At 39.2% G+C, this 12,248-nt stretch overlaps 1 long non-coding RNA gene across 1 annotated transcript in view; it reads right to left on the bottom strand.

The window, feature by feature from the left end:
• Positions 1-7,485, bottom strand: part of LOC118005141 — a 181,044-nt gene extending 173,559 nt beyond the window's left edge. Inside the window, exon 1 of the long non-coding RNA XR_004677774.1 lies at positions 7,408-7,485. This is a non-coding gene — a long non-coding RNA (uncharacterized LOC118005141). The remainder of the gene's footprint in view (positions 1-7,407) is intronic.
• Between the last annotated feature and the right edge of the window lie 4,763 nt (positions 7,486-12,248).

Here is a 12,248-nt window from a genome sequence, read left to right as displayed (position 1 = left end):
AAAAAACTAGCCCCCAGCCATCAGCTAATCAATAGCAGAGCCAGCAGTTTAACCCAGGCAGTGTGGATCTAGAGTTTGTACTACTAGTTTCCTAAAGGAGTCTCTGCAGGTGTCTATCACAAACATGGCAATGTTTCACCAAAGACATTGCATGTGGATGCCCTTGGTGGCATGGATTTCTTACAGTCAGAAAGGGAATGGCCTCCTCCCAGGTGACATTCTTTGTCATCTGGACTCTAGAGCAGTTCTACTTGAGCTACCTCAAAAAGTGTCTGATGAGCAATTTCACCCTTTTCAGTCCTTCCCACTCTAACCACAGCAGTTCAATCTCAGCCCAAAAAACATAAACATCTGGGACACCAGCTCAGCCAGCCAAAATACCCTATATTCCAGTTTGGGTAAATATTATTATATAATGCCTTCCTTCAATCCTTAAAATTACTTATGGGAATCTAAAACCAAGAGTCCTTAGAGATTGTCTAATTCAGGGATAATAAAAAAAGTTTATCTTAAATGCCCACTCTGATCTGATCAAATGGTGGTTGATGCATGGAGCAATCAGATGAGAAGGATTTTGAGGACATTAGGACAGAGTATGTGTCTAATTAGTAATAGGTAAAGGGAGGAAGAAGCAGAAACCAACATGCTATTCTGGCAATATGATGTAGTACTCAAGAATGCGGGCTCTGGGGTTAGATTTCCAAGGATTGAAGTCTTGCTTCACTGTTCCCTGATGGTGCACCATTGACCAAGTTACTAAATCTCTCTAACCATCAGTTCTCTTATTTATAAAATGAGGATAATAAAACTATCTCATAGGTAAGGTGTGAGAGTTTAATGGAATAATATATGTAACGTATTTACTGGAACATCTAGCATACCCTAAGTACTTGGCATATTATTATGTACTGGCCATAAGCTATTTGTGGTGCCTGGTATGAGTCCTGAAGGAGACAGAGATAGAAATAGTTCCATGCATTTAGCAATTCTTTCTTTTTTTTTTTTTTCAAGTTTTTATTTAAATTCCAGTTAACATTACTGAGTAATATTAGTTCAGGTGTAGAATTTAGTGATTCATCACTTACATAGTACACCCAGTGCTTATCACACAAGTGCCCTCCTTAATAATCACCCATTTAACCCATCCCACCACCCTCCTCCCCTCCAATTAACCCTCAGTTTGTTCTCTATAGTTGAGAGTCTGTTTTCTGGTTTGCCTCTCTCTTTTTCTCCCCACTATTTTCATCTGTTTTGTTTCTTAAATTCCACATATGAGTGAAATCATATGGTATTTGTCTTTCTCTGACTGACTTATTTTGCTTAGCATATAATACACTCTAGCTCCATCATGGCGTTGTAAATGGCAAGATTTCATTGTTTTTGACAGCTGAGTAATATTCCATTGTGTGTGTGCATGTATCTCTATATATATCACATCTTCTTTATCCATTCATCAGTCTATGGGCATTTAGGCTCTTTCCATAATTTCGTTATTGTTGATAATGCTGCTATAAACATTGGGGTGCATGTATCCTTTAGAATTAGTATTTTTGTATCTTTTGGATAAATACCTAGTAGTGCAATTGCTGGGTTTAGGGTAGTTCTATTTTTTACTTTTTGAGGAACCTCAATAGGATTTTCCAGAGTGGCTGCACCAGTTTGCATTCCCACCCACCAACACCTGTTATTTCCCGGGTTGTTAATTTTAACCATTCTGACAGGTGTGAGGTGATATCTCATTGTAGTTTTGATTTGTATTTCCCTGATGAGTGATGTGGAGCATCTTTTCATGTGTCTTTTAACCATCTGGATGTCTTCTTTGGAAAAATGTCTATTCATGTCTTCTGCCCATTTTTTAACTGGATTATTTGTTTTTTGGGTGTTGAGTTTGATAAGTTCTTCATATATTTTGGATATTAACCCTTTATCAGATATGTCATTTGCAAATATCTTTTGCCATTCCATAGGTTGCCTTTTAATTTTGTTGACTGTTTCCTTCTCTATTCAGAAGGTTTTTATCTTGATGAAGTCCCAATAGTTTATGCATACAACATTTCTGACCTAGTCCCATCTCTTTAAACATACAGATGGAGAAACTGAAGCTGTGGAAATTTGGGGACATTCCCTAAATCACATTTATTGTCTCCCTCAAAATTGAAGGAAGGCCCTCAAGGAACACCCTATTGTGGCCCTGACTCTGCTCATGACCTGCATGCAAACCTGTGTGTTACTGCTCTCTACATTTCAGTTTCCTCATTCATAAAATAAAGGAATTAGAATCCAGTTGATCTCCACAGAGCAGTCACTCCCAGAGAGTCCCGTGTTTCCAGGGGGTGAGGACCACTTTTACCCACACTTCAGTGGATGTCACAAACAGCAATTCTTTCCTTCCAGTTTTTTTTTTAAGATTTTTATTTATTTATTTGAGAGAGAGAGGGAGAAAGCATGAGCAAGGGAGAGGGGCAGAAGGAGAGGGAGAAGCAGACTCCCTGCTGAGCAGGGAGCCAGATGCGGGGGAATCCTGGGACCCCAGGATCATGACCTGAGCCAAAAGCAGACGTTTAACCGACTGAACCATCCAGGCGCCCCTCTTTCCTTCCAGTTTTGACAGGTTCAGTGTAAACTAACCACTGGGGTATTCCTTTCACAAAATACATGTTCCATCTGCTTTATTCTCAAAATTCAAAATTTTAGGACTGAATGCCACAGCTTGACACCAAAAGATCACACAATTATTTTTTCAGCAGACCTCAAAGAGTCTATTAGGCTATGACCCACAATGGTCACATCAGCAGCTTTTCACTTCCTCTTGAGTCTTGGCCAAGGCAGTGTTGAGGTGCATTTTCCAGTTTATCTTTCTCCAAATTCAGACTTCCTAGACCTATGATTATACTTTTAAAAACATTTTTTATTGAGATGTAATTGACAAATAAATGGAGCTGTGATAACACTTTAACCAACTTTTTTTTTTTTTAATTGAGTCCAGCACAAGTGGAAGCTCTGCTTCAAAATCTCAAGGCAGGGGCACCTGGGTGGCTCAGTCATTAAGCGTCTGCCTTCGGTTCAGGTCATGATCCCAGGGTCCTGGGATCAAGCCCCGCATCCGGCTCCCTGCTCCACAGGAAGCCTGCTTCTCCTTCTCCCACTCCCCCTGCTTGTGTTCCCTCTCTGGCTGTGTCTCTCTGTGTCAAATAAATAAATAAAACCTTTAAAAAAAAAATCTCAAGGTAGAATCTAAAACACTGGACAAAGTCCAGATTTTTATTAATTTTCCAATAGGCATTAAATTCTAATTAAGCACCCGAAACAATTGTGTGAAAAGGAAAAAAATATAGATTTAAGACTAAGCACACACATACATAATATACATTATATTTATAATAGGAATAAACACAAATATCATAAAACACACGTTTGTACTTGATGATTTTGTATGCATATTTTAAAAGCTGTCTATCCTCAAGGATTATTAAAGCAGTGGCTTTGTAAACCAGGGGTCACATATTCAAATTTTGCTAAGACCTTCCCCAGTGTATTTCAGAGAAGTATAACACAGATGTTAAGAATTTGAACTCAAAGCCATATTATCTAGGTTCAAATCCAGATTCTTCCACTTTCTAGCTGGTGACCTTTAGCAAGTTATTAAATTGTCTTACCTCAGTTGGCTCATCTGTAAAATGGGAATGATGATGACTACCTCATAAGAGTTGTGAGGATTCAGTGAGGTAATACACATCAAGTGCTTAGTCTAAAGACTGCACATATTTTGATAATGGTGAGTTCAAGCCTGTTGGAATGATGGCTCAGTTATCAACTTCTTTGTTTCCTCTTATTTTGCACATAAAGAAATTGAAGTTCAAAAAAGAGTTATGTTGGGGCGCCTGGGTGGCTCAGTCATTAAGCATCTGCCTTCAGCTCAGGTCATGATCCCAGTGTCCTGGGATCGAGCCCCGCATCGGGCTCCCTGCTCCTCGGGAAGTCTGCTTCTCCCTCTCATACTCCCCCTGCTTGTGTTCCCTCGCTCACTGTCTCTGTCAAATAAATAAATAAAATCTTAAAAAAAAAAAAAGTTATGTTACTTGCCTAAAGTAGCCTTCATTGATCAGGCCAGGGTAGGAAGCTACTTTGTAGCAGCAAGGACCAGAATCCAATCTTCCTAAACTTCAGACCACCGCTTTCCCCAGATCAGTGTTCTTTCTGCTTCATGGGCAATAATGCTTCACCACCTGGTTCTAGTTAGATGGGCTTCTTGAGAGGAAGTTTGTGTCATTGTATTTTTTTTGCCTGGCATAGTTCCCAGCACATAGTAAAATTAATTAATGTCTATTGTTGAATTAAATTTGTTGGTTCTTTACTTTATACATCTGAGTTCTTTTTAGGTGTTGCAAAGAAGCTGATGGCCAGTTATTTAGTTCTTAGGGAGAGAGTATACTGCAGTAGTCAAGAGAAAGGGTTCTGAAGCCGGAATGTATGGGCTCAAATTATACTTCTGCTACTTACTATTTAATGTAACTGTGGGCAAATTACTTACCCTCAGTTTCTTCAGTTATAAAATGGAGATAATAATGCCTCTGTCACAGAGCTTTGAGTAATAAATTGGATAATATGTGAAGGTCAGTTTTTTTGTGTCTACTTGGCTAGCCTCTAACACCCAATTAATCAATCAAATACTAATCTAGATGTTGCTGCAAAGGTATTTGGTAGAGGTGGTTCACATTTATAGTCAGTTGACTTTAAATAAAAGAGATTGTTATAATATGAGTGGACCTGATCGAGTCATTTGAAAGGAGGAAAAGCAGAACTGAGGGTTCCCTGAGGAAGAAGAAATCCCACCTGTGAACTACAGTGTCATTTTCCACTTGAGAGTTTCCAACCTTCCTAATGGCCTGACCTACAGATTTTGGACCCATAGTCACATAAGACAATTCCTTGTATGCATACACACACGCATATATTTATACATGGCATATATAAATATCCTACTGGCTCTGTTTTTCTAGTGGGATTCTGACTGATACATAAGCACATACCTGGCATACAGCACTTACTCCATCAATTTTAAGTGCTAATAGTGTTAGTAGTGTTTTGTTATTTTATTATTATTTATTGAACATGTAGAAAAAGCTTTCAACACATGACTATAAAAATACATTTTTGTCTTTGTCTACAATTCTCCTGAAAGGGATCATGCCTGCAATGTTTGAACAACTAAGTAGAAAAACTGTATATAGGTAGATAATAATAAAGCAAATGTGGGAAAATATTAACATTTAGAGAACCTGGTAAAGGATATATGGGAATTCTTTGCACTATTTTTGCAATTTTTTATGTCTGGAATTATTTTAAAATAAAAAGGTAAAAATTTTAAATAATGAAAATTAATAGAATTAATTTAAATTAAATTTTAAAATTTCCAACAGATTTACTCTGTCAGAATCTGAAGGTCTGACATAAGGATTGCTGATATGAAGTGAGAGAAAACTATAAAATGCCTATTTTAAAATTACTAATACTATTTAATAACCAACTCAATTGCTCCTATTTTAACTGTGCAATATTATCTTTGTAAACTTTTTTTAAAGGTTTTATTTCTTTATTTGACAGAGAGAGAAAGACAGTAAGAGAGGGAACATAAGCAGGGGGAGAGGGAGAGGGAGAAGCAGGCTTCCTGCTGAGCAGGGAGCCTGATGCAGGGCTTGATCCCAGGACCCTGGGCATGACCTGAGCTGAAGGCAGACGCTTAATGACTGAGCCACCCAGGCACCTCATCTTCAAAGGAGAAAGAGAGAGATTACATTATGCTTGGGTAGAATAGAGGGAGAATGGGTATGATTTCACTACAGAAAAATGAAAGACGGAAAAGGAGGGCCTTTTTGACAAATGAAACAGGCTAAGTCAGTCTATTTTAAATGATAAAATTTATGTCTATTTAAACTCTTTTTCTATGTAATAAATGTCCAGTGGATAAATGACCAGACTGGCTCACTGCCTGGCAGGAGTCCATATATTTAAAAGTTCCTTTTGGAGGCCGAATGCTAAGAAGATTATTTAGAAAATACCTAGATGTTTCCTGGGTCTAGGCCTTTCTGCTGGATCAAAGTGCACCCTGTGGATAAATGTACCCAGACTGAAAAGGCTGAAATCCTGGGCTATCTGCTGGGACTCGGCTTTGTTCTAACACCTCACCTTTGATTAAGAGATTGCAAGCTGCCTTATTATTAAAATTGTAATTCAAACTTTCTTGGCGGCTACACAATTGGAACCTCAGACAGGACGCCTACCCTTTAAACATGACATTTGAGCTAATATGCTATCCTTTTGCCAAGACACACATTACTAAAAATCACTGGAATCTAAAAGCACCAAAAGTTCAGTAATCAAACCCCAAATGCTGATTGCCACTGCTTAGTACCCACAGCAAGGAGTTTCATTTAGGCTTTATGAGAATGCATTAGCAGACCAGGGCTCATCACCAGGGCACCTGGAGGCTGTACCCCAGCATGACAGTGAAACACCCAAAAAAAACCCAAAGAAAAATCTACATGCTTTGTGATTTCATCTGATTTCCCCAGTCTTCTACTATCACTATCTTCCATTTCCAATCTGTTCCAAGGAGAGTACAGACCATCCAAAATTAGGGTCTTAAAGTAGAACTTAAATTCTGACTTCTATATTTTACAAAGTATTCTTTGAAAGCCTACCAAATACACAATGCTTTGTTAGTTACTATACAAAGATATATGAGACATCATCTTTATCTTTCTATTAAAAGAGAGTATATAATCTAGGAGAGATAAAACATATAAACCAGAAACAAGTATGACATCGTCTTTGGCACACAGGCATTCCAAAAACAAAAAGGTTAGGGATGGACTTTGTGGTGTGTCCACCATAATGTTAACTTGTTTTCTCTGAGTGGTGGGATTTGGGTTGATTTTCATTTTCTTAGTACTTTATACTTTGTTTCAAATTTTATAGAAAGCATGAGTAGTTTTTACAAAAACAATATTGCTATTTCAAAAAGAGAAGGGCTTCATGGAGGAAATGGAACTTTTTAAATGGCTGTAATTTAGGAGAATAATAGTGAATTTGTTGGGTAACCGTTCCCCACTCTATCTTCTTTGGAAATCAGGAATCAAAGGAAGAGAGGCACCTCCTCCATGAGCCTCAGCAAATTCACGACTCCCTACTACTTGCTCCTAATTACTTTGCCAGTGAAGTCCAGGAAAATGCAAGTGGCATAAAAGGCAAGGCTCTTTTCAAACCACCAGGTCCAACAGAAATCACTACAGAGGAGGCTACACAGAAGCAGGTATTTTCATGAAATGTAATTTGCCAAAGAGAAAACCTCAGTTAACAAGGACCAACTGATGGTTCTGATACGCCTGTGAGCAATCATCCACTTACTGGTCATAGCAGCCAATGGAATGACATCTTCTCAGAGGAAATAATTCACCTCTGCTGCACAGCAAAAATCTTCCAGATGTAGAAACCTAGAACAATATATGCTTAAATTGCTTGAGTGGTAAGAACTAAAGCTTTTCCAGAAACAAGGCAAGGTGATAAAGTAGACTGCTTTGGATGCTCTGTGAGACTCTACAAAGGTACACTCAAAATGATTGCCTTCTAAAGAGGGTGGATATGAGAAACTCAGGACTTTGGTTTTGCTGAGTGGAAAATATAAATTTGGGAGGCAGCTTAGAAAATAGAGATGAAGTTGAAGGCTGCTACCAGTACTCATCTTTCTCCACCCATACACTGATCAGACTCACTTCTAAATGAACAAAGTTCATTCTTAGTCTTTCAATCATTTCCATGTTCCTTATACTTACCCAAAACACCCTAGACAAGACTGATATCATAGGCAACATATGGAAAAAACAATAACGCTAAGGATACTTCGTATTCTTTGTTCCCCCTTGTCTTTGAAATTTCTTTTTAACTAAAGAACTACAAATATGAGACATGCAGCTGTTTTGATACAAAGCCCAAAAAGAACAGATATGTTATTTTTTTCTATTACATTGTACATCTTTCTACAAAAATAGATAATGCCCCAATGATTTGATATTAGAATCAATAATTCCTTTCTTCCTCCTTCTTCCAGAAAACCAACAAATACACAGACCACCCAAACACAAAAAAAAGTATACAAAATTGAAATTTGCCAATGTCTGAAGTAAAGCTCAGTCCTGGGAAGCAATGGATGTATCCCTTGGTGCAAGTTAATGCCAATTACCTCCAAAGAGATCCACAATACAATGAATCTGAGATTTTAAACACAGAGAACACAGGAACAGGGGCCATTAAACAACCTAGCTGATGAGGCAAATATTCATTACCCAAACTGTAATATTTAAAATACTAAGACAACAGCCCCATAGTATTTATATAACCCAGAATCAGAAGAAAATGGAATTATCATCATTAAGTTCTAGTAAACTCAAACCCAAAACAAGAAATACAAGAATCCCAAAACAACATTTAGTACTTTAGTTTCTTCTCCACTTTATTTGGGAACTTTGTTCCCTTGGAAAGTCATTTCACCTCTCTGGGACTCATTTTCCTCTGTAAAATTAAGCAGTTAGGTTAGATGATATTTACAATGCTGAACGGCTGCATAATATAACACCGGGAAGTTTGAAAGCCTGCTATTCAATGCCTGATCTGTCATTAAATGTTAGGCAAGTCATTTAACCTTCCCTGAGCCCTAAAATTCCTCATCTATTAAATGGAGACAAAAAATCACCTGCTCTGACTACCTTATGCAGTTGAAGATAATTGGTTGAAAGTAGTTAGAGAACTGCAAATGTCATACAATTATAATGAAGTAGAAGGATTATGATCATTTTAACTTCCATTTCATTTAACAGAAAAGTGGGGTTTTTTTCTTAATTTCAAAAGGGAAAACAAAATGTGATGATTCTATTGTCTGAGCAACTTTGGAGCCAATGGCTGATGAAGTTATTGAAGATACAAGATAGGATAGTGAGAATCAGAAGACAGGTCCCAATACAGATTCTGTGGGACCTTGAACAAGGCACTTAATCTGACTGATCTCCCTTAGCTTCTGGATCTCAAGGACACAGAGCTGGGCAAATTATAATACCTAACATTTACTGAATACTTAATACTTGCCATGCACTGCTTTTCCCATACCTTTTGTCAGTTACACCTCAAAATAGTCCTATGATATAGGTAGTATGATCCTTCTCATTTTACAGGTGAAGTAACTGGCACTGTGTGGGTATATAATGGTTAGGGTCACCTAGTGCTTGGTAACAGCTGATCCATCTGATTTCAATGTCCACACTCTTGACCTCAAACCAACAGCTCTCCAACTCTTAAAAATTATCGAGGGGAGGGGCGGAGCAAGATGGCGGAAGAGTAGGAGACCTGGATTTCATCTCCTCTCAGGAATTCAGCTGGATAGGGATCAAACCATTCTGAACACCTACAATCTCAACAGGAGATCGAAGAAAAGAAGAGCAACAACTCTCTCATCAGAAAAGCGACCACTTTCTGGAAGGTAGGATGTGCGGAGAAGGGAATCCGAGGCGATATTCGGGAGGATAGATGGCGGGGGAGGGGCCTCCCTCGGCCGCTTCTGGCAAGTGATAGAGCCGCGGAGCACAAAATCGGAACTTTTGAAAGTCAGCTCCGCCGAGGGACGTCACTCTGGTGGCTAAGCGGGGGTGGAACCCTCCGGGACAGTGTGGTCTCAGGACGCTCGGGGTCACAGAAAGACCAGGGGTGCCTGAGTGTGGCAGAGCTCCCAGGTAACGGAGCAGGGAAGCCGGCTGCAGAGGCGGAGCCCAGGCGCGGGGTCTCAGCTTGGGGTTGCCATAAACCGTGATCCGTGGCACAGTCGGGCCCCTGCTCCTCCAGCAGGGACCCACCAAGTGGCAGATCCGGGGAGACTCACCTTCCTCCACCCGGGAGGAGCCGCGCCGGAGTGCACCGCAGGGATCCGCTGGGTTTGGAGACTCCACCTGGGGTCGGGTGCCAGAGATAGAAATGCGCGGACACAGGCCGGGTGAGCACGGAGTGCAGCCGGAGACCGGGGAGACAGGAGTGACTGACGGCTTTTCTCTGGGGGCTCACTGAGGAGTGGGGCCCCGAGTTCTCGGCTCCTCCAGGGCGGAGATTGGGAGGCCGCCATTTTCACTCTCCGCCTCCAAAGCTGTACGGAAAGCTCGCAGGGAACAAAAGCCCCGGAGAGCAAACCCGAGCAGATTACTTAGCCGGGAGGGGGCAAGGGCGGGGCAATTCCACCTCCGGCAGAGACATTTGGAAACCACGGCAAAAGGCCCCTCCCAAGAAGATCAGCGAGAGAACAGCCAGCCAAGACCAAGTTTACCGATCAATGAGAATGGCAGAACTCCAGTGCGAGGGGACTACTGCACGTAGAATTCACGGCTTTTTTACCATGATTCTTTAGTCTTTTAAAGTTAATTTTTTTTAACTATATTTTTATCTTTTTATTTCTTTTTGAATTTTTCTTTTTCCCTTTTTCAACCAACATCTTATCAATCCCTTTTTTTTAAAAAAAACATTTTTATTTTTCATTTTTAGAGTCATATTCTATCCCTTCATAGTAGTTACCCATATTTTGGGCTTATACATATAAGTTGTTCTCTCTTTAAAATTTTGAGATAGTTCTTCTAACAGATTAAAATATACCCTAAATCTCTAGTATATGGTGTTTTCTATTCCCCTGCCTGATCACATCCTCTCCCTTTTTTTTTCTTTTTCTTTTTTCTTTTTTTAAATCCTCTTCTTTCTTTTTTCAAACAACTTCTTATCAATTCCTTTTATAAAATTTTTTATAATTTCCATCTTTACAGTCATATTCCATCCCTTCATCATATCAACGCTTATTTTTGTACATATATAAGTTTTTCTTTCTTTAAAATTTTGGGAGGCACTTTCTTCAAAAAACCAAAATACACCCCAAATCTAGTGTGTGCCACTGATCTATATACCAGCCTGATCATATTTGATCACATTCTGGTTTTTTGTTGTTGTTGTTGTTGTTTTGTTTTGTTTGTTTTTGTTTTTATCTTTATCTTTTTCTTTTTCTTTTTTTTCTTTTTCTTTTTTCTCTCTTTCCCTTTCTTATCCCACTGCTTCAGGTCTTTTCTGATTTGTTTAGAGTATATTTTCTGGGGACATGGTTACTCTTCTAGCATTTTGTTCTCTCATTAATCTATTCTCTTCTGCACAAAATGACAAGACGGAAAAAATCACCTCAACAAAAAGAACAAGAGGTAGTACCGACTGCCAGGGACCTACTCAATACGGACATTAGTACGATGTCAGATCCAGAGTTCAGAATCATCACTTTAAAGATATTAGCTGGGCTTGAAAAAAATATGGAAGTTATTAGAGAAACCCTTTCTGGAGAAGTAAAAGAGCTAAAATCCAACCAAGTAGAAATCAAAAAGGCTATTAATGAGGTGCAATCAAATATGGGGGCACTAACTGCTAGGATAAATGAGGCAGAAGAGAGAATCAGTAATATAGAAGATGAAATGATGGAAAATAAAGAAGCTGAGAAAAAGAGAGATAAACAACTACTGGATCACGAGGGTAGAATTCGAGAGATAAGCGATACCATAAGACGAAACAACATTAGAATAATTGGGATCCCAGAAGAAGAAGAAAGAGGGGGGGCAGAAGGTATAATGGAGCAAATTATAGCAGAGAACTTCCCTAATTTGGGGAAAGAAACAGGCATGAAAATCCAGGAAGCACAGAGAACCCCTCTCAAAATCAATAAAAATAGGTCAACACCCCGACATCTAATAGTAAAACTTACGAGTCTCATAGACAAAGAGAAAATGCTGAAAGCAGCCCGGGAGAAGAGATATGTAACCTACAAGGGTAGAAACATTAGATTGGCAACAGACCTATCCACAGAGACCTGGCAGGCCAGAAAGGACTGGCAGGATATATTCAGAGCACTAAATGAGAAAAATATGCACCCAAGAATACTATATCCAGCTAGGCTGTCATTGAAAATTGAAGGAGAGATAAAAAGCTTCCAGGACAAACAAAAACTAAAGGAATTTGCAAACACGAAACCAGCCCTACAGGAAATCTTGAAAGGGGTCCTCTAAGCAAAGAGAGACCCTAAAAGCAACATAGACCAGAAAGGAACACAGACAATATACGGTAACAGTCACCTTACAGGCAATACAATGGCACTAAATTCCTATCTTTCAATACTTACCCTGAATGTAAAT

Source organism: Mirounga leonina, unplaced genomic scaffold (genome assembly GCF_011800145.1).
Source record: "Mirounga leonina isolate KUSES-001 unplaced genomic scaffold, KU_Mleo_1.0 Mir_94, whole genome shotgun sequence".
In the NCBI taxonomy this organism is placed as follows: domain Eukaryota; kingdom Metazoa; phylum Chordata; class Mammalia; order Carnivora; family Phocidae; genus Mirounga; species Mirounga leonina.
Note: the sequence above shows the minus strand (reverse complement) of the source record. Positions and strands in the feature narration are given on the sequence as shown.